This window comes from Aquila chrysaetos, chromosome 7, assembly GCF_900496995.4.
Source record: "Aquila chrysaetos chrysaetos chromosome 7, bAquChr1.4, whole genome shotgun sequence".
NCBI lineage: Eukaryota > Metazoa > Chordata > Aves > Accipitriformes > Accipitridae > Aquila > Aquila chrysaetos.
The window spans coordinates 11,072,921-11,096,360 of NC_044010.1; the positions used below are offsets into that span (position 1 = coordinate 11,072,921).

A 23,440-nucleotide genomic window follows, 5' to 3' on the forward strand; every position below is an offset into this window, starting at 1 on the left:
TTTGGGTTTTTTGTTTCTTGTTTGCACCCATGTCCTACACAATCAGGAGTTACCCAGCAATGGGAGTGGGGAAGGCATGTCACACGGTAATAGTTAGGATTATGTCTCTTGCTGCAGAATACTAAGTCTTCACTCTTCAGCCTGTGTGTTCTTTTATGAAGCAAATAATCCTAGGTTTTTGTTTGTGTATGTGAGAGGACGCGTTATTTTGTGGTTGTCAAAGCAATATTTAAGAGAACGACATCACAAGAGATTTGGAGAGGAAGCTGGATGAAGAAAAACTTGGGAGAGAATGGAAGGAGTGAGGGAGAACTTCATTTCCTATCTTTTAGCCTCTTCAGTGTGAAGTAACTCCACAAAAGTCAGTGGAGCTGAAACGTTGTGATGTTCTGCATTAAAATCTGTCTGTGAAAGTTGAGAGGAAGTCACTCTTTTTTGCCAGGTTGATGTAAAAGGCACTTTTGTGGTTGGCCGTGTTTGATTTGCTTTCCACAAGTGGTCTTTGAGCAATAGCAGTTCTACAGTGAACCACATCATGCTGATTTTATTTTATTTTCCTTATGGGGTAAAGTACAGAGACATCAATGTATCTTGTCCTAACTACTGAAGAGCTCAATCCTGCAGCTACAACTGTGCAATTGGATTCTTGAACAAAAAGCCAGAACCAGAGCTGCATCAGCAATGTGCACCCCTTCACAGATCTGCTGCCTGAAGTTGCTGGCGGCCTGTAATTCTTCAGAAAAGCTGCAGATTTCACATTATTCTCAATTATTGATGTGCAGATAGCCCTGCCAGGGTCATGCACCTGTTGTACTGAGTGATCAGTGCACAAGCTTATAGACAGTCCCTGACCTGATGATGAGCAATGCAGGAGGAGCTGGGAACAGAGGCATTGCTGAAATATGCAGAGTTCCCATAAATAAGAAGAGGGTAGAAGAGCATGAAGTGTGAGAATGCCGTTTGGTAGATGATACATCTTTTGGCATGTATGCCATTTTGTTCAAGTATGTTTGCTTCCCAAGTTGGTTATATGGCTAGGCAAAGAAAACATTCTGATGTTCTGCAAATCAATGTTTGGAGATGATGGATTTGGAAGGAAGTAGCATTATTGCCTCCATTTCATTGGTAAGTCTGGCTTCAGATGTTCTTTCTCTTTGCAAAAGGTTTCTTTGTACCCAGATTTCATGTTGAATAATGCAAACTTCCTGCCCGGCTCAGTTCTAATCAGTGAGTGCTCTGTGTCACAAACTTGTAAGTTTCAGGGTTTACCTCTTGTTTGAATATGTCTGTAATTTTTTTTTTCTTACTTAAGTAAAGTGTCTTTATTTGTATTTATTCCCTCTAATTTGTTTAAGATACTCTTTCATACATTGTGTTAAACATCAGTCATCAAGTGCTCATAATATATTTTGAAACAAGTACGCAAAATTGCAGCATGATCCAGCACTGATTACAGAGCTATGGCATACAAATTAATAAGAAAATAAAAATAGCATCATTAATTTCCAGCTGCTTTTGGAGAAACAGAGGTGTTTATAGGGGGAAGTTTGGTGTCTGCAAAATGAAGAATGACAAAACTGGTAGCAAATACATTAATGCAAGTAACTATTCACAATTTACTTCCTCTGTTCTATTGATTAAAAATGGGTTCCGCTGCTGAAAACATGAGCACAAGCTCCAGTGCCATTCTTTTAAAACTGTTGGATTAAATAAAGAGCACAAGTGTCAGAACTAGAGCAAGGGGAGGAAGTTTTAAACATTATTTCTTAGTACAGAAAACCTTAAACAAGGGAAGTAAATTACGGATGGCTAAATGTAACGGTTGGTTGAATGTGTCCATTTCCCATTAATATGAGGGAGAATTGCCCTTGTGCGTATGAGGGGAAAATTATCTTTTAAGTGTTTCCCTTGGTAGTAACTCAGTATTTTCCTTGCATCTCTTGTATGTGCTTGCTTCTGCTCATCTGTCTCACCTCAGCGTTGTGTACCAGAAGCAGCAGAATGTAAATAAAGTCTATGGTTAAAAGTGACCCAGGCAAAATCTCACAGTGTGAGGGCCCTCACCACAGTGTGGACCATCAGTTTCCTTTGGAGGAAGCTGTCGAAGGGATCTGGATGCTTAGTTGCAGGTTTTGAAATCTCCGCTTAGTTTGCTGTTACTCAGGGGTGGCCTGTTGTTCAGGTGGGAGCTCCAAACAAAGCTTTGGGCCTGCATGCCTGCAAAGTCTTCCTGGTTTTTAATCAGCAAAGGAAGATCCTGCCCTCCTGAGAGACATGTCTAGAGGAAACGGATTATTTATTTAGATAGTGAAGTGGACTCTCGAGGATGTCCCTGTTGAGCTTTCTGTTTTGCTGCGCTGTGTGGTGATGGGGCCGACGCAAGCGAGAGGATGCTGGAGTGTGGGGAGGGAAGCACCTGAGAAAACTGGACAGATACTGTTTTGTCTAAGAATTGTCCTGCTGGTTTCTGTGCCACGGGTGATCTAGTTTCTGTGTACAGTTTTGCTTTCCTGGATGGACTCGCAGGGCTGCATTTGAAGTTTACTGTTACTCTTCACTTACGGAGACAGAAAGAGAGACATCAAAACGGGAGGTGAGGCAGTCATCACAGACATCCCCATGCAGTCGGTCTCAGGAGAGAAGGGCACAGTGCAGGTCTTCAGTGAGGACAGTATGTGTTCTTATTCAAGGATTCTAGAGAAAAAAAATCTTTGTGAGTGGGGGATGGTGTTTTGTGGAGCGCTAACAGGCTTTGCAGAGATTGAGCTGGGCTGAAGGAGGGAGTGGGGGCAGGCACAGCGAAAGCAGGGAGATTTTTACACTTCGTATTCCTGGCCCTTGTGAGCCCCTCTGTACGTGTCTGCTGCCTTGACATTGCCGTTATACCTACTGAACTGATTTAAATAATGATTTTGGTCAGTAAACACTTGGTTTAAATTTGTGCTTTTAATCTCATTATGCTTTGGTATTTCTGTATTTGTTTTCTCAGAAGCAATCTCTATTGGTAGACGACTGTTAAAATATGTTGCTAAATATAGCCTTTACACTACATTTGGCACTACTTTTTTCTTAGTTCAGCGGATGCACTGTATGCTTGCACACTTTCTAAGTGATTACCTGACTTACATGCATTTATTTAGATGGCAACTGTTAAGAAAGTTTTGATTTAGGACATGACAAATTGTGCTTTTTTTTAAATTGTGGCCTTTAAAAAATGTCCTATTTAATAAAGCCACACTCATGCACGAGCACACACGTACACACAAGTTAATGCAAATAGAGTTTGCACTTAAAATATAAGTAAAATATTATCCCTAATAAGGTAACCAATTCTACTGTAGCCGAACGCAAGCTTTTAGAACTAGTAAAACTCAAACTTCTCTGCTTTGCTTTCTCAGATGAGGAAGAGAACAAGTGATCTTGCTTTTTCAATTCCCAGTTAGTTTCTCAACTTTGCACCAAACTCCACTAAGTGACTTACGGAGCAAATACATTTTCTCTGCAAATGCAGTGGAAGTTACTGCTTTCAGGTAACTTAGTTCTAAACCTTGTTCTTGGTCCTTCGATGAAGACTTACCTGTTCAGTATTTGAACTTTGTTTACAGTTTTGACATCAAACATTTGCAATTTATTTTAATCTAATATAAATTGAGTTATATAATATTATAGTAGAATTTAACATTGGCTTGTCATAATTGAAAGGTAATTTATAATTAGGTATTTTTATTAAAATACATTTGGCACCAATAACATCTGATTAAAATTTGGATCTGATTTCTTTGTTCAGAAAGGATTAATTTGTAACTGTATCTGTTTCTGTTAAGCTGAATATATTTTCTCAGACGACTTCAGTATCCATTATCTGAAGTTTCTATTTGTAATAACAGATGCCTTGGGCAGTATCTTCTGCCATCAAGGAATGCGGACTAGCTCACTAGGTGATACTGTGGCCATATTAACCTTTTATTTGTGGGAGCTAGACCCCCTCCATAGCTCCTAGCTGATACAGATCAACAGATACCTGTCTGTTTACAAAGATATGTACTTAACGTTAAAAAAAATTGAAGTGATTATTTTAAAATTGCTGTTGCAAGCTTTTCTCTAGACTATGTGGCATGTGACTGTGACTTTAATGGTTGAAGGGGGACTTTATAACTTCCAGGAATGAATCTAGCACCACTGGTGTCCAGAAACCAAAAAGTGAAACCACGCTGGTTACTGGATGCTGAATGTATTATTAATGTATTAGATGAAGAAAGAATAAGGAAAAAAAAAAAAAGGTAAATATGTCATAGCAACTCTGTGGGCTAACATAGGTAAAGAATTCTAACCCCCACCCTACCAAAATATTAATAGCATCTGGGCAGAGTCAAAGAGCTTGATAACATGTATTGACTCTGCAGCTCCACGCAGTTTTTCTGCAGCAGGGGAACTGTGTAGCAGTATCTGTGACCATTAAGGAATGCAGAGTTAGACCTCAGGTAGTAGAAAGGTTGTGCTCAGAAATCTAGAGTGTGCCTGAGGCCTGGTGGCACAGTTATACGAACTACTCACATATTGCAATTTTGCTTGCCCGCCCCCCCCGCCCAAGGAGGAATTACACACTTCAAGAAGTGTTTTTATGCGCTTCTCTCCCCAGCACAAGCATAGGTTTCATGATCTGTCTTTGTCCTGTTTTTCTGTATTCTTTCATATCAATATATAGGGTATTCAAAGTCTCAACAGTTATTGTAGTCTTGTATAACTAAATATAAAAAGATTAGATTAGAAAGGTAAATAGAAATTAGAAAATCGAAGCAAAGGTCAAAATGCTATTGTAGGTCACATGTTTAAAACAGTCAATTTTTTAAAAAGAAAAAAAACAGAAAAAACCTTCCTTAAAAAATTGAAATGGGAAGATTACTGAGTATTACCCACTCCTTTTCTTAAGATGAGAACAAGCCAAAGTAAGATGAATCACTCATCCTGAAAGGGTCGTCATTTTCATTTTCACATACATTTGGTACAAGATCAGTAAGAAAATAAAGTAGTTGTGTATTTAGGCAACTTTTCTCATGGAAGCTGTTTATTGCTGAAGCATTCATGTTTTATGAAGCTACCCTAAAACAATTAGCTCTTGCTTAGCATTAGTGTTTAAACGGAATGCTTTACAAATGCAGCTGATTTTATAGTTATTGCATTTCCATAGGATTGAACTATTCTTTTTCTAACTACCCCCCCCCCCCCCCCCCCCAACATGTGAAATGTTGAGGCTTTCTTCCCTTTCAAAAAATAAGTATTTGAGCCAAGATTTCCTCAGGAGAATTGGTATCTTTGGGGGTGTTCTGTCTGAGATGTCTCAGAGAAGCCTGTTACTCAGCATGTGCTTAGCAGTGTTTTTTCCTGCTAGGTTACACTGGAATGGGCTACTGGTCAGGCTAAAAAATCTGGATATAAAATTCACTTTGGTCTGAATTCAGAGTTGGTGTGAGCTTGTGCAATTCCACCGAGGCTGCTGAACAGAATTTGGCTGCATTAGTCATGGGGATTGTGGCAAAACCAGCTAGGAGCAGTGTGTGTTTAAAATATTGCTGTAACTACATCAGTAACACTTGATCAGAAGAATGAGACACCCTCACTCCTTTTTTTTTTTTTTTTTTTTTTTTTTTGGGGGGGGGGGGGGGGGGGTTTGGTCCCATCACTACAATTAAAGCTCACTTTTTTGCCTTTGCTTTGGAGAGTTAGTCAGATGGATCAACTTCGTGAAATAATCCCACCAACAGTCGATACTTAGATGACAGGTCGGTCTTTTTCTTGAAACAGTTTTATACTCAGGAACTTCCAGAAAATCGTATCTTCATAACCAGAAGCGTTTCTGCTAGTGCTGAACCAAACTAGTGTTGCTGCCAAGCAGTCTGCATTCATGGCAGCTCTAGCCAAGCATAGAGGGAGTGGAAAGGCAGGTGTGCTATCTTAGTCCGAGCACTCCAGGTTTGTATAAGGTAAGCTGCAGGGGAATATCCTTTGCAAAGTATCATACATATTATTCACTGTCTGCCAAATGGATTGCGTTACTTTCCCAGGTATTTCTCCCCCCCCCCCCCCAAAAGTGACAGGGGCAGCTAACCATGTGTGTGAGTCCCCCACCTCCCATCCAAAAAGGAGCTATGCTGTTACCCAGGAGCTGTGCCCCATTAGGTCTAATCACTGTCATGCTGAGCTCAGTGAGAACTTTGCTATTGACTTCAGTGGAAATAAATTTCGACTTATAAGAAAACCTTCGTGAATCTCACTGAGGATTCTTTAAGGATCATCAATACTTTACCAGTATAATGATACTGGTGATTGGTGTGAATTTTACTGTTGTACAAATGTGGGTGGAAGTATGAGCATGGATGCAGTAACCTTAGAATAAAGGTACAGTATGTCACTACAACTTTTTCAGCTACGGAGACTAAAAAAAACCCACTAAAATCCCTTTAACAAGGGTGTGCTTGCATTTCTGCAAGTTTGCTTTTTTGTCCCTCGAGGTAGCGCTGGTATAATAACTAGTGTATAAGTGAAGCACGCGCACACAAAAAAATCACTTGCTAGGTATAGACTAGTATCCTGTTGCTGTAGTACTTGTTCCAGTTGTGTTCTCGTATAGCTGAAACGATGATTTTCAAAGGTAGACAAATTCATAGAATAATGCATAAATTATACTCTGGTGGTGCTAGGAGTGAAGAAGAGTGATCTTGGAGTGAGTTTCTAGTAAAATGTGTTCCAGACACTGAATGAACTTCTTGAAATATGACCCGGGGCATACGCAATGCTCTATCTAGTACAATTTACTATTTAAGCTCAAATATAGGCAGAGGGATGGGTGAAAATACATTCCAACTCTGCACTTACATTTTAGCAAGCAAATGAAACGTTAGCACTTCCTTCCAGGATTCTGGCAAAGGGTGAAAATTGTGCTGCATGCAACAGGAAAAAGACCCCACTGGTCCTGAAGTTTTTACTATTAACTTGCTTCATGATTTTGGGCAGATCACTTCCTCTTTCTTTGTCTGTTTCTCCATTTACGAACTTGGGATGGTGGTGGCTTCTTCTTTGTAAAGTGTTGTGCAATCTCTGGAACAAAAACTTGGTTCTGAGTAGCAGGGCAGAAAGTTGAGAAGAATTGTCCAGATTTTTTTTTTTTTTTTTTTTTTTTTTTTTAAATTACCATGTGTTGGCCCTATCATAGGGTAAAACAGCAGTTCCATTAATTGTGGTGGTGTGACAGTACTTGGGGAAAGTTTTACGCTGAGGCTCAGTTTCGTTTAATGTTTGTGAAGATCTAGAAAATATGCCTCCTTCTTTCTCTAGAGAGATGGACTTCAGGTTGACTTTCAGCTTTTCATCCTACCAGAGAGTCAAAACAGTTCATTTTCACATGAATATAGGTATATAAACAAAGTCTTTGAGAGTGTGTACTGTAGAACACAGGCGGTGTTGTCATTTATGTGTTACGTATATTGTTAAACAGCACATTATTAGATTGTAATAATACTTTGCTCTCCTGTTGTGTACTTTTACAGGCATCAACTAACTACATTTTACAAACATTTCAGAACCAGTGTTACCAACCCTGTTTTGCAGATTGCAGAGTAGACCCAGGGATGTTCAGGTAAGACCAGATGGCTTGTGGCAGAGCCAAGTACAGAACTCCTGAACTTTGTGCAAGTTTCTACGTCACTGTCAAATTTATTACACCAGCTACCTCTTCATGACTAAAACATCTGCCCTGTGTATATGCACATATTACTTTTCCGTATTGGTAGGTGAAAAAAATGATACTGAACTGTCATGTATTGATTTCAGGCTTACTGGTTAAGTATTTGTGAACTTAGCAAATCTGTTAACATCCAAGTTCAATTCAGAATTCTTCTGCGTTCAAGAGCTTGTGCTGCATGATAGAAACCTAACCTTGTAGGTCAGAGCTTTTGAACCTGGTGTTTTGTTCTTCCAACCCAGGGTGTCTTCTTAACTCAGTGCTGTGTGAATATTGCCCTCCATTCTTTTTACTTCTCTGAAAGTGACTTTTGCAAGGATGCATAAGCATGTTCTGTTACGTGGTCCAAGATGTGTAAAGGTGATAGAAATGTATTTATGCTGGTTCCAGGCATGAGCTAAAATGTCCTACTGCTCAAAAGGACTTCTTAGGCCAGGCTTGGTCTGTACTTATATATTTCAGAGTGTTCAGTTCAGCTCTCTAGCCTGAGCTTCTTGCTGTAAGCATTGGCGCAAGTGGTCTTGAAGGAAGTCGGCAATATGGGGTTTTGTGGGGCACTTTGTAGTTCAGGTCCCAAGTTTAAATTTGTTACTGACCTGCAATGAAACTACAAGGAAGCCTAATGACTGTCTTTTAAAGCAGATTAGATCGAGAATCCATGGATCTTGTGCTTTCTTTTCTTAGGCTACTACTGTTCAGAGCTATGGACTTCTGTGCCAGCCTAGGGTTTAAAGCATGTTCCACTTTCTCAGTTAGTACAGTCTTGAGCATACCAGAACTCGATTTCACAGAAAATTCTTAATATCTTGTTCACCTTCTGATTTCAAATCCAGCCATCTGTGTGCTATACTGTGAAATAAAATGATAGAAAGCTAAGAAGATAATCAGTAAAAACCTGTAGATCCCAAGGGAGTTACCCCCCATCCTTGCTCTACAGTTCTGGCCAGCACTATCAGTTTTTTCAACTGCTGACCCTTTTTTAAATGCTGCCAAACTTGCATCTTTTTGACAGAGTTTTTCCTGTGTTGTGGTTATCTTTAAGACAAAGGGCCGTGTGGGGTTTTCATCTGAGGAGGATGGGAAAGAATTTTACTAAAATAAAAATATTTATCTTCAAGAAAAAAAGCAACTGAAAAACAACTTCTAAAAAAACCCTGACAAAACAAAAACTAGGGAACAGCCTATAGATCTTAAGGAGCTTGGCCTGAAGAACGCTGGTCCTGCTTGCTGTCCAAAGAATTGATTTTTTTATTTCACAAATACAAAAGTTTTTTGTTCCGTTGGTTTTTAAGAATTGTGCTTCAGTTGTGGAGAGGACAAAGATCTTTATACACTTGATTATTTTAGGGCCCAGTCCTGCAATGCATCTGTCATAGCAGTCTCCCTGAGCTATTGCAGTTGCAGGATTGAAGTCCTACATGCAGCTAATCTTACAGGGACCTGATCCTGCTCTGAGACATTTTGGCACAGATCCTTGGGCACGTGCACAGTTCTGGGTAAGCTGTTGTGGCTTGGCATCAGTGAAACAATCGGTGAAGATGGATCTGATTGTGGATTCTGGTTTATGAAGCAGCAAGGGTCCTTTTGGAAATCTGATAAGACTTGTTACATACAGGAGTTTGTAAATTCTGCAACCTGAGTGCTTTTTAGAGATGTTTCTCAAGAAATAGAGACAATTATTCAGAACTTTCCTCTTTTCTCCTTAAAATGTAAGGCTACACAGTTGACAGCAAAGGGAGATCAATAAGGGTGTAGATAAAATAAAAACAGAAGGGGTAAGTGGCCCAATAGTGTTTGTTGGGTTTTTTTAATACTTCTTCCTCCAGTTAATGCATGAATAAAGTAATTAATTTATGTAACTGCTTGGAAAGTTCCCTCAACAAAAGTTTGCAAAAGCCAAATAATGGTTTTGCAGAAAAATAAATATTCTGAGAAAAAGTAAAACAAATCTTACCCTGACAGCTAAGCAGTAGTGTTTCAGATGGGAACCAGGCTGAAGCCATGCCGTGACGCTTCCTTTACCTGGACCAGATGCTTTTGGCTCCTTAGAGAATTTGCAACTTCAGGCAAAGTTAATGCTGGTCAGTTTTTGCTGCTGGTGTTCAGAATGCTGTGGACAGCAGTGAGAACTGAAAATAATCAGGTACTTTTCAGTCTGTTGCTGCTTGGGAGTGCTGTTACTATCAGGTCCAACTAAGTTACACTCGCCAAGGAGAGGACTTCTAGTCAGAGTATGAGAAGTGTCTGTGCTACCACTGGTTTCAAACCATCCTGAAGAATAAGGTAGAAGCTCAACTCCCTGGTACTGCAGTTAGACTGCTGTGGGCATGTAGGCAAGCAGAAAGCTCAGGCTTCCCACTGCATTGGTGATACTGCAGAATATAGGACTAGTGGAGAAACAAAGTGGGAATAAGAGGATATGGCAGGATATGATTCACTTCCATCGAAGTGGAATTTCTTGTAGGGTCCTAGTATTTTCCTCTCATGCTTTATGGTGTTATTGAGACCTGCAGTGTTAGATCTGATCCGTTCTGGTGCTAGAGCATGCTATTTCTTTTTTTCTGTAGCCAAGGACTGAAGGTGGCTCTTAGATACATGTCTGCAGTTACAGTGAGACTGACTTAACATCATGGTACTCCAGAGCAGGGAAAAGGCTGAACCAAATAACTCGTGACGGGATGTCTGTATTCCTGATACCCAGAGTGAGGTAAGAGTATAGTGGTACCTGGGCTGTCCTTGCAAGGTGTTAGTTGTATCTGGGGCAAGTAGGGTATGCCCTGCAGTTCTGATTCCCTGATCATCCAGGCTGAGGACTCTTCTAGAGCTCCCTGCCTGTTTGTCTGGGTTTCCTGTAGGGGAGGTTGGGATGGGTAAGGACAACTGTAAGGAGCATTTTGGTGTCTTCCAGACAGTCAGGACACAGTTCAGTCTGGGAGGGATTCTCAGTACTGGAGCTGAGGTGTGGTTGGAGATTGTCACGGACACCTCTGAACTTTGGCTTCTAAGTTAATTGTATGGCTACTAGGACTTTAAGAGTATACAGGAGGACATGGTGGGGGAGGAATATGATGGCTATCAGAGACAACCCCACTTGTGAAATTACCAGGGAAGCTTGTGAGATCATAAAACTTTTTATTCAAGAACACAAAATATCTGTCCTTCAGGTATACTGTACCAACTTGATTCATTGCCTGATATTTTGTAATTGCCTGATAATTTGTAACTCTTCAGCAAAAATGCATATTGCTTATGGATGAGAGAGGACATTCCTGCTGTATTTCCTTTGGCTGTGGATCTGCAATTACTGTTCTTGAGTTTTTGTATGAGCTAGTAAGGCCTTTACTAGAGATGATTTGCTTGTGACATCAGGAAGAGTTGTTCCTGTTTTGAGTCTGTTGACAGTTTTTCCTTTACCAGAACAAAGTTCCGAGAAGTTTGCTACAGTTGACATCAAGTACATAGCATGATAGATCTCCACCAGGTTCAGTGGAGCAGTTGTGGGATGATGGGGAGAAGTGCTCCATAACTGTTTTTGCATTTCTGTGCATCTGTAACAAATCACTTAGCTCAGAATGGAAAGGAGCAGGTTCATTGAGGCTGTTGATCAGGTTCATGGAGTCACATCATCTGCACTCCTCTGTGCTTTCTCATTTTTGAGATCTGGAGCAGCAGAAGTTTTGCTTAAATAAGAGAACCTCATCTCTCTATTGTTTGCAGCTGCTGTTGTCTCTTGCACCTCCACAAAGTAGGTGTGACGAGTTACCTGTCTGAGAGGCAGTAGACAACATGTAAGACATGAGGACAGAGATCCATGGATCTTCACGTGCTTGTTACTGTGTTGAAAAAGTTCTTCCATTCCAGTTGTCTCAATTCTTTGGAGAACTTCACTCATTCATTAAGTTGGCCATGTATCATAGGGGTGGAGGGGGATAAGAGGAAGAACATAATACAGAAAGTCAAATTGCAGTTAAAAAGCAATCACTTGTAATCAGATCTCTTGGGAGAACTGGGCATGTGTTATCACCATATTAAAAGTTAAGCACATGCATAATTCTTTGTAAGACTGAGATTATTATGGGTTCCGAAGTTGCACCTCACTGCAAGGATTTTCAGCCTAAATTCCTATTATTTCTATGTGGAATCTATTTCAAATATGTGAAATTTACTACTGGTGACAAGTATTTGATCATAGTGTTATTTTAAACTCAAGATGCATGAGCTTCCAAAACTTGGGATTCTTGACAGATATTTAAATATTTAAAACACCCTCCATAATATTACTATATCTAGCAGTTCAACTATATAAACAATGCTTGGAATAATGAACCAGAAAATAATCACAATGGTGTACCCTCTCCATAAATATTTCTCTCTTATTTTAACATTCACCATGGTGAAACACAAGGAAAGTAACTCCTGCATGTTTTATTTGTTTTAAGTGACTAGCTTGCTGCTGAAACAGGCTTTCAGGGAAATCCATGGAGTCCCACAAGGTGGCAGGAGCTAACTGTTCTATACTAGAGCCATGGTCTGAAGGAAGGTAAAGGTAATAAACTGATTTTGCTAGTTGCATGCATTTGAATCATGAGCAAGTTAGACCCAAATTTCAAAACCCGACCTTGTATAGGTGTTACTTGGACTTCTGAATAATTTGGGCAAATGAATGAGATTCTATCCTCAAGAATCTTATTTCAAAAGAGAAAGTTCAAGCATTCTTACTTTGTCAACAAAAAGGACCTTTATTTTCACTCGGTGGTAATTTGCTTGTAATTTGCATCATCGCTGTGAATGGAGAGCAGGGATGAAGCCATGCAGGAACTTGCTGGCATATGAGGTTCACAGTTTAACAAATTGGCAGTAAGCTTCTCTAACTTGCAAACTCACCTTGACATCGTGGGAATGCCGATCACGAGGTGGGACACAGCAGCTGGGGCTGAGGGACTGCGGAAGTAAGGGAATTCTCTGCTGCTTTAATGAGACCATAGAGATGTTTTTCCTTGGAAACTTTGAAGAATAAAAATGGCATTAAAAGTATCCAAGCTTGGGGATTATTGGAAGTAATCAAAATAGCTCATCCCAACTATTGAGACTGTGTTGGCTAGTATATTGAGCAGAAGGCTGAAAGGTATTCTTTTCTCTTCCCAGTGCCTCGATCTTTCTTTAGGCTGCTGGAGTTTTTGTTTCACTTTTTCTTGCTTTTGTTTCCCCTCACCTGCTGATGGTCAGCACTCTCCTGAAACATTATGTGATCAGGATGTAAAGCACTGCAAAAGAGCAAGGGGGTTAATCAAGTATGTCTTATCAAAGGCATGATTTGAGACCTGTGGTTATATGCTCATGCTTGCTTAACCTTGCACTTTGAGTTCTGAGTCTCTCATTTTTGTAAAATCTCTCTGGCCTGCCTTAGAAGAAATCTGTGGACTTTAGGGTTCTAGTTGGCAGAAGTAACACTGAACAAAACAGTAGTAAGATGAAGTGATTGGCCCTGATTCAGTGGACAACAAAGTGTTGGTTTGGAGACTTGTGAATCTCTTGATCTGTGTTAAGAGATTTTATTTTAAATCAGTAAATGTCCGTTTTTATTTTTTGAATGAGAGGACAGATCTGTATATTAGCCAGGTATCTTTGGGAATTGGACAACCCTGTTTATGTGGACAGACAATGCAATTCAGTAGGACTACAGTGAAATTGAGAATAGGTAGCTTTCTTAACCAGTAGACAGGTATTAGGAGTAAAAATAATTCAGCTTTTACACAGAATTTCAGTTTCTCCCATCCCACTTTGTGTCAATTGCTTGTCATTATGCTGTAGAAAAAGAATGTAAGCATTTGTGATGGGGGTATCTGGAATAGCCATATGAGGTGAATTGAGTGAAAATTCTTCCATGCCTGTATATGAAATAGTGTTATTTCTTTTTTTAGCAATGATGGAAGCAACTTAAGTTGAGAACATTTAAAATCAGTTCTGTAGTGACTTACAGACTTGTTGCACTAGCATGCATTGTCCAGTAAAATACCTACACATCGTTTTACTGACAGAGGTGGCAGGACAAGATGTAGACATGAGTGTTTTCAGCAGCTGCCATAAAGGAGTAGTATATACCATTGTCTTGCCAAAATATGGGAGCTTCAGAAGCATTTCTTTTTATACCGCTATTTGCAGCAATGCATGAAATTTAGGAAAATCTTTGTTGTTAGGGCTGACCTGAATAATTTTAGTTAGTGGATGCAGTCAGACGATACAATTTCAGAGTGAAAATTTTGTGTTTTCCAATGGTTACACCTTTCACTTGCTTGTAATTTGAAAAGGATTTTGGTTCTTACATAAACATCCTAAAATAATGATTAGGAAAGTAAATAATTAAGCAAGGATTCAGCATTTGATGAGCACACTACTGAAATCTGTTCTATGCAGTTGAAAAGGCACGTGATTTACACAGTTATGTACCAACAGGATTGGACCGACTATCAGTATTTAAATTAAATTACTATCAGCTGTGAATTATTAAGCAGTTGGTGCTTATTGAAACAAACTTAGCTGTATCTGTCATTACTTCTGTTTGAGATTTTCAGTCATGCAAGTGAGTTAGATGCCTCATTTCCATTGCAACTCAGAAGCAACGGGTCACTTATGTTGACTTGAAATACTCAACTCCCCCTCCCCATCTGTATGCAAATATGATGGAATAAATCAGTTTTAAACATCAAGATGGGAGATCAGGTATTACCAAGGTGTCTGTGTTCACGAGTGTTCTTTAAGCGTAGTTCCTGCATGCTACAAACACGTGGACCTTAATGTGGCTTGCACAGAGTTTGCTACCACTGCACGTTCAGAATACTATAGCAAGGTAAAGTTTGATTCTTAAGTTTCTTTATGCACAAAAGGTCCGTGATCATGATAATGCCAGGGGTAGAAAGAGTAGTGCAAGCAACTTGCTTTAATTCGACCGCAGAGTCAATACAGAAAAAGGCTCCAGAGTGTATAGTGACATGTCTTATTGGGCAGAGTGGTAGCTTTCCAAAGAACAGTGGATGCTGGGTGGCATTTCTCAGCAGCGACAAACAAATGATCATGAGAGATTTCTGCTTTGTGGTGTACTTAAAATTATTACAGTGAACTGGGAGGCCTAGTAAAGATTACTGCATAGTTTGGCAATTGATGCCAATTGCTGTATAACTCCAAATTAATCTCAGTATTACTAGAGGAAATAAAGGTGGGAGGTGAAGAGGACTACCCAGGCAATGTGCCTCTCCAGTGTAAATATCTTCTTCAAGAAAACCTGGGGTCTTCCCTATCTGCCAAACGCTGTCTTAAATGTCTCAACTATTCTGTTGATTTTAGTTAATTCAGGGACAATTGGGAGTCGTCCCATCCACCAAATCGCCTACTGAGGTGCCGAGTGCTTCCTCTTCTCCATGACCTTCTTGGGAATGCAGGGCATCACTGGCCTCTGGTAAATGCCAAACTCAACTGAAGAGTCCAGCCAGCCAAACAGGCAAATATGTACTGCCTGTTTACTAACAAAGTTAAGAGTTATCTGCATCCCTTCCAAGTCTGATTTGCAGTTGGATTTGAGGGATTTTGACATCTAGAGTTGGGTCTTTTAAAGAAAAACTCAAGATTCTTTACTACCAACATTTTGGAAGCACCTTGTTAAAATGTAGCATTTTAAAATCCCACCTAGGGATAAAACCTAGCATAATCTCAAACCTTAAGGGTATGTCTACATTGTAGACCACTGTGTTTTGTAGTTACCTCAGTGTGCTTCCAATAAGGTAGAACAAGTGTCAGAAGTGGCTTGGCCGTGATAGCATGGAGCTCTGTACGTGCTAATTTAGCCTGCACAAGTAAGGGGAAATTAGCTTATGCAGAGCTGGGCAGGGCTGCTGTAGTTAGTTCCTTGTACTCGATTAGTTGGTCTAAATCAGGTTTCTGTGTTTAGGAGCATAGGGCTGCTGAAACCATCTGGAGTCTTTGGGTCCAGTCACTGACAGTTGGTGCCGTATGCAGTGGGGGCATGTCTTGGACATTCCTTCAAAATGCAAAATCTGGTTAGGCTGCAGTAACAACTTTTCCTACACTAGCAAGTTGCAAATCCTGTTTATGGATTTCTTTTATCGCACTGGATGTTGAAATTAGTACTTTCTCTTGGGAAATTATTATTCAGTTAACTTGGTATTTATTTTAAGTTTCATTGGTGAAAGTGAAAACTAGTTGGGGCTAAGATTATTATTATTTTTCTTGGGTTTTATAGGAGTGGGGAAGGCAGGGGAGGATGACCATATTGCCTTTGGTGGTCAGAGTAGAACTTTTGCCCTGCTCTTCTGCCTTTCTTTAAAGAAGCTGTAATTGAAAACTAGAGTCCTTGGGAATGTATGTGAAATACAGAAGTAAGTCAACACTGAGGCCAAGTTACCTGTGTTTATCTCAAGTATCTAGTGTGTGCCATTCAGTTTAGTATCTATTTAGTACCCATTCCTTAAATAGATCAAGCGGGTCTTTTAGTGACTTCAAGGAAGTCAGGTATGTCCAAATTAAAAGAAACTGTAAATGTGATGGCTGACTAGCTAGTGCTCCAATTACCGGGCCAAGCCTTGTGCTTGTATACCAACATAATCCTTCAAGGCCGTGTTTAACATTCTCCCCTATCGTCCCTCCACTCTCTTATAGAAAAAATAGAACTAAAAAAAAAAAAGAATAATAATCAATACAGCATTTAGTATGCTGAAGACTTAAATAAGTGTCCATTGACAGGGAATTACTATGTCTGTGTGGTTTGAATACCACATTGGTCTACAAGTGATGCAGTTAAGTTCAAAACCCACATCTACACCCAAGTCAGAAGATCAAATTACAATAGTGGAATTGCTTTGACAAGGACGTGAATGTCAGAGAAGATGTTGAACTTCTCCAGGTTGCTTGTTACAGCAGCCTCTTGCTCCTAGAGGACTGCACCTGCCCTTTCTCAGGTCTTTTCAGCACCAAAGCTAGCAGTTGCTTTCGCTCTCCTTCATTCTCCTGGGCTGTACCAGTCAGGGTCCCAGAGAGCAGCGGTGGTGGTTGGCTAGGTGAGAGACACAGGGACGCAACTGATGACTCTTCTAAAGTTTAACAGCAGCAGCTAGAAGTTTTACTGTCTCCCGTGGGCCATCGTACCTTTCTGTGGCAGTTTAAAAGGCATCGGTAGCAAAAGTACCAGTGGGTCAGCTCTGCAGCCGCCACGTTTCACAGCATAAGGTTTTCATGTAAATAGCTGTTATTGTTAACCCGTGTTTAACTTAGAGTGCAGGACAGATGCAGGAATAGGAGAATTTGTGTTACTGGGAAGCTGGTGTTGTATGCCAACAACTAGAGTGTTTGTTGCTCTTCTACATAGACCAAAGACTTAGTTTGGGTCTATAAAGCATTGCATCCTTTGGTAACAAGTGGCCTATCTTAAACCTTTTCTTTCTGTCAATTAAAAACAAAAAAAAGATTCTTGTATATTACAGAAGGGCCAATATATTAATGGTATTACTGTGTTTATACAGGCAGGTAGCTAACATGTAGATTGGTATCAGTGTTCCTTGCATTCATGCTGGAGTGGCAGGAAGAGACCCATCCTCTTCTATGGTATCCCATAGATGTGTTTTAGACCTGAATGCAAGAAACCTGTATGATTTTCCTTGATGAAGAGGTTTGCTGTATTTATATGTGCATCAATCAGTACTTTACATAGTGCATTGACTTCTGGTGGCTGAGCATAGAATGTAAAAAAAAGTTTGGTTTTGTTTTTTTTGGGGGGGGGTTATGTGTTTGAAGTAAAATATGGATTTTGAATGTTGGTAATCCGTTTTGTGTTATTTTATAGTTAAGTGTTGCATAATAGAAACTTTTTTTAGCTTTAGAGTCCCACACAAACACTGGGGGGAGAAACCACAGACCAGAGAAGAAAGAGCGCCTTTTTTTTTTTTTTTTTTGATTGAATGAGAAAAATGACTCATTTAGTTTTAGATAGTATGCTGGCAAAACTTAGAGAAACTCTTAGTTAAGAGAAGACCATGTGATAGCCACTGATTCACACGTCCGGCTTTGATGTCAGGTCTTTGGATAAGGGTGGACATCATCACGAGAGATGCTCTGGTGTATGAAATCCTAAGAAACACTTATTACTGGAGATGAAATGATACGGGGTTTTTTTCAAGTGAGTTTGCAATTAGCCAAGGCTAATTAATTGTTTTGCAGAAGCACCTTGAGTTCAGTTTGTTTGCAGTCATTCAGAGGAATTGCTTGTTGGTGAAACAAAAGAATAGCTAAAGATTGGGTGACATCTCATAAACCCACGGGGATGACTGGAAATTTTATTTGCTGGATTTGCACGTTGGGTACTGTACTTACACGGCGCTTTCTTGCTGGCATGCCCACCCCCCCTCGCGTTTCCAGGGAGGAGTCCTCAGTCCTCGCTCACAGCTGCGATGGCCTTGGCTGGGGCCAGCCGTCCTCCTCGCAGCTCTGCTTCCCGGGGGCGGCTGTGCCAGGCCCGGCTGTTGCCAAAGCGGTGGTGTGTGCTGGTGTGCCGTACCCCTGCGGCGGGGCGGGCACCCCGGGGCAGGGTGGGGGGCCTGGGCCCCCTCTGATGGAGGGCAAGGGCGGGAGGGGAGGCTGCGGAGGTGGGAGAGCAGCCGTAGGTTAAAGCAGTGTAAGGACAGTTAAAGGTCAGGCTGGGTTTGCTCTTAAGTCAAACTGAATGAAAACGATTTCGCTGCCGCTTTTGCTGCCCTGCTCGCTTTTCCAGAAAGCGTGTTTATGGAGGAAAATATAACCTGGATATGCCAAGAAACGGGATGGCAGCCCACCTGCAGGGACCTGACCTCTCTTCTGTGCTTGCTTCCTCTCTCGCTTGTGCTGCCACGGAGGCTGATCTCATCTCCTGCTATGGCTGGCACAGCCACCAGCCGTCCACAGATGTGGACAAAACACATTTCTTTAAGTCACTTGCCTGTTTTCTAAATCTTGCCCGCTTCGTCCCCCAACTTTTTCCAGTGCCTACAGAGGTCTGTCAGATTTTTGGCCCTGAAATCTGAAAGGAACGGATCATAGATTACCGCCCAAAATGAAGCTAAACTTCAGGATTTTGGCAAATGTGATACCAGTGGGACCAAGCTCCAAAAATCTGAGCTCTAGTTCTGGTGCTAAAGTCCTACATTGCACTTGATCACCGTCTCAATAATTAACATTCAAATAAGTGCCAAACTTGGGCTTTCTAATGTGCAAGCTTATACTGTAACCTGAAGAAAATCACAAGTGTATCCTGAATGCAGAACTCGGGATGCCATAGTGGTTTTCCAGCATTTCACTAAAATAAATTACATTTGAAAGATTTATTTTTATATCTGTCCAGATTTGAATTCAGTGAAGTACTTGGTGAATGAGATGTGAAGCTGGAGGAAGTTTTTTTTTTTCTGAAGAAAAGATGACAATATTTGGCCCAAACACTAAAGGATTCTGTAAAAACAATTAAATGTACTCTAAAGGAAATAATTCAAATAAATAGTTGTGTGTAGTGGCTGTTTCTAATTGGGCTTGATGTTTTATCACAGTTAGTTTTCCATTTAGGAGGGAGGATGGGAACCATAAAACTTGATGCAAATTAGCAGAGTGAAATAGCTTTCTTTGCAACTGCTCTTTGAACCTTCGTATCTCTTTTAAGAATATGCTTACAGAATATTGCAGCAGTACATCTAGGAAGAAAACTGGGTTCTTTTAGAAGCCAGAAGTACATGTCTTTCTAATAAATTGTTTCTGATAGAACTAGAAAATAGAGAAGATTATACTAATGCAGTTTTCTTTTAAAAAGTCTGTTCTGCATTTTAATCTCATGGAGAACAGCTCTCATTATTTGTAAAGCAAAAACTAGACAAAACCCTCCTAATTTTAAGAAATTTTGATATTGGAAATGTGGTGGGTTTTTTGTGCTACAGGTAATGCGTGATTTTTACATTGTGGAAAGTAAACTTCTGCATCTCTAAACGTGCCAGTATCTTGTTCTGGTAATAAAGCTAGAAAGAGGCAGCAGTGTTAGGATTTATTCTGCCACATTGTATGTAGTATCTGAGTGCTTTCCACCTATAGGAGAAAAGAACTGGGATTTAACGTCTCGGGATAACGGTGTGGGGGAGGGATAGGAAGGGACAGCATGCTGCTTGTGGTAGGACTTTTGGCTTGGGTATTTTACACATTTTTTAGGTATGACATTTGTACCTAAAGCTGTTCTGACACTTGTGATGTGTAGGTGTGTGTAGTAGGTAACGGGGCAGTGGCTTTCTGGTGATGGAAATCTGCTGTTGCATGTATGCTGTTAATATACTACATAGCTCAGAAAGCTTTTGTGTGTGCATGTGCATATATGAAAATATGTGATACAACTTCTTAGAAGTGCTGAGATCTAGGAATAATTAAAATGGTGATTCTGCTGTTTCTGAATACACAGATTGTTGATGGTGTTTTCTGGAATGTTTTATGAATTAATTTTTCTGTTTGGTGTTATTAACCGTGTAGTATTGCAGAGTTATGTAAGCCTTGGATTGTGAGATTGTATCCATTTTGAGCTGAGTAGTGACTTTGTTTAGATTTAGTGATTAATATTGTATTTCTTCATGGGATTGGAATAAAACATGGAGCTTCAGTGGAGATGATAATTTACTGATACTACTGCAAACTCTGTATGTGTATGTGAGCACAATTCTCTTGTGAATTTTACAGGAGGCAAGATTACAGTAGTAGACTGATAGTGCAAATTTGATTGATGGGGGAATTGTTTGGATGTCTTCACTGACAGTCACTTCCAGGTTAAGTTTTGGAGTGTTTTATATATCCTCTCAAAATGTTTGTTTGTTTCTTTGATTGTTTGCTGTTATATTTCCTTGTTGGTTAGCAGGAGAAAGCTTTCAGCCATGCACAATTCATCAGTGTTACTTTTTCCCTTTGTATCTTCTTTCACCAGGTCTTCCCCATCTTGGTCATTTTCTAAGTAATTTTAATGCTCATAAAGTACCAGACTAACAAGCCAGGAGAAGTCATCCTGTCATGTCAGTTCAGAAGATAGATGTACTGATGGAGTGAGTAAATTTGTGATCAAACTATATCCAGGTTGGCTTGTTTTAAATAAATGTAGAGATAATTTTGTGCTTAATCTCCATCTGCCTTTAATGTAGAGAATGAGAGGTCAGAAACTGTCACATATAAATGAATTTTGACAGCTGTAGCTTAAGCAATACAAAAATTTCAAGTTACTGTTAAAACAGTACAGAATAACTACTTGATTGGAAGTGCCTGGACTTCTAAGTGTGTGTGAATGAGTTTAAAGCACAGGAGTGCAGACACTTATAGGTGCTTGCTACTTCCTACTTCATGCCTTCTTTCTGATGTAGGTTTTCATCTTGTCAGGTAGCTAAATTGATGATAAATAGATGATTATGTGCTAGATGATCCCTTTTCATGACCATTTTCAAGCTTTCAAAAAATTTGTATTCTCCTTGCAAGAAAAGCTGACTCAATTTAAAGTAGTGGGTTTTCAACTTTTTTTTAATTACTTTAACAACACTAAAAAAGTGTCCTGTAGATGATATGGATGACTGAAAAATGAATGTAAGCCTACCAACAATGGACTAATCTTCTTAGTTACTTTTGCAGACCCGTAGGAAATAATGACTGCAGTGTAAAAACTGCTGATGTAACGCTGTATCTATACTGAAGTCAGAGACCTCTGGACAGGGTAATAACACTAGCCAGCAAAGATAATGACAGAAGTCTAACTGTTTGGTAGCGTTAAGCACAAACTGTTTCACTTTGAGAAGAATGGTTGCCTAATAATGACTTTTGCAGTCCTGCCCCTGAAATCCTACAAATGGTACACTTTGATTTTAAAATGTACTTGTTATTTTTCATGACCTCAGTCAAGGAAACTTGGGAGGGGCAAAGAAGCAGAGAATAATTATTTGAAGTACAAGCAGATGCTACTCTAATTTCTCAAGGAAGTTTCTTGCGTAGAAAGGCAGGGCCTTTCTCCATTAAAGAAATGGAGCTTTTTGTACTGAAAACAATGCAATACTTCAGCTGATGTCTCTCCAACTTTTTCTTTGTATGACCTATCATCTCAAGGATGAAGTGCTTTCAACAGTAAAAGACTGAAGTGGGCTGATAGAGGAGGGTCTTTCAGAACACTTACAAAAAATAAGTAATAGCAAGTTACTTAAAAACATGTATGAGAGTGGTTAGGGTGTTACTAAGTCAAGATAGACTGAAGATGTGCCTTTGTTGTTAAAGATGTACACTGCTGAAGATGTGCCTTAAGTGATTTGTTAGTGAACCTCATAAATTGGTTAATGATTTTTATTTACTAACTAAGAATAATTTTATTTTTTTTTTTTTTAGTGCTTCTGGTGTTTTCTGTGTTGCTGGAATAAATTGTCTTTGGCTGTCATGTCAAGAGTGCCAGAGATTGCTCTTCTGTATCTAATGAAATACTCTCACTGGTGTACACATGTACTTGAACTGAAGAAGTAGAGAGGAGGAAGGAGGCTAGTACACTGTAGCAACAGCATACCTGACCAGTATTTGTGAGAACTGAGAAGTGCCATTTCAAAACCAAGTACCAGCTTGAATAGCAGGGGAAAACCAGTACTCGGTGCTGTAGAATCTCCCTTCTATAAAGCAGGTAGGAACCAGCTTCTCTGAAATACACAGAATAATTCTGGGATTGGAGGTGGACTTGTGAGCTCATGTCTCTCTGATGTGCTGGACTCCCAGAGCTGTGAGTGAGGCTGTACAGGTATTGGTTTTGATTTGAAGAGAAGCCTAAGCGTTTATGTAACAGTAATTGTATCAGAAAAGGTTTGGGAATATCTTTGCTGTTTCTCTTAAGTTGAGCTCTTACCTGTATTTTAACCTTGCCTGCTGTTGGTCCGCACACCACTGCCACCACGATATCCCATGCAGGTTTTGTGGATTCTTGGTTTTAATACTCACTAAATCTGTTCAGCTGAGTGTATAAATTACATTCCCACTTCTGATATAGTTCTGGCTTTAAACTGTATGTTTTCTTAGTAAGGAAGCAGCTCTATGTCACTTCAGTGCTAATAGTTTCCCCAACAAGAACGAGTAAGTTCTCCTGAAAGTGAAACTAGAGTGTCTTAGTATATGAATAAAAAGGGATAAAGCTGCCAAACTACATGGACACTAGTGCAGACATGGCATTGAGATTAAGGTGGATAGGATCTGGCGAGTTGCTGCTCATACACTGGCTGGCCTCGTCTGCATGCTGAGATGTAGGCTGCCTTTAGTCTCCTTGTGGCTGTGCTGATGCTGCTGCAGCACCTGAAGATACTGCTGCAATGAGGCTTTGCATCCACTCCATTGGAGCAGTTAGCTCCATCAGAGTAGCTGTAGATAGGAATGTATGTCTGCATCAGTGACCTTCAACTTACAGCCTGTGGAGTTAATGTAACTTCAGTCACCAAAGGTGGACTGTGAACTGGGAAGGCTGAAGACGAAGGCATGGGACATGTCTGTCCACTTCTGGAAGTGAAGGCCGCCAGGCTCTGCAGAGAGATAGGGAGAGAGGTGTGGTTTCATCTCCAGCTCAGTCTGGATTTGACTACAGACTGAGTATAGGACATACTTTGAAACAGTGTCAAAAAGTGAAAAAGGCACAGTGAATTTCAA

The 23,440-nt window shown here is 40.1% G+C and overlaps 1 protein-coding gene across 24 annotated transcripts in view; it reads left to right on the forward strand.

The window, feature by feature from the left end:
* The window catches only part of BBX (BBX high mobility group box domain containing), a 143,251-nt gene that overhangs the window by 10,095 nt on the left and 109,716 nt on the right, over positions 1–23,440 (forward strand). For 2 of the 24 annotated variants that reach the window (XM_030019646.2, XM_030019650.2), the window contains exons 3-5: positions 7,545–7,633; positions 20,721–20,835; positions 22,151–22,433. The exons of 15 other annotated variants lie outside the window; for them this stretch is intronic. The gene's annotated coding sequence lies outside the window, so the exon portion shown is untranslated. Of the gene's footprint in view, positions 1–3,398; positions 3,531–7,544; positions 7,634–10,426; positions 10,446–20,720; positions 20,836–21,921; positions 22,434–23,440 lie in introns of those variants that run through there. 7 more of the 24 variants (XM_041124849.1, XM_041124851.1, XM_041124847.1 and 4 more) reach the window with 6 other exon arrangements.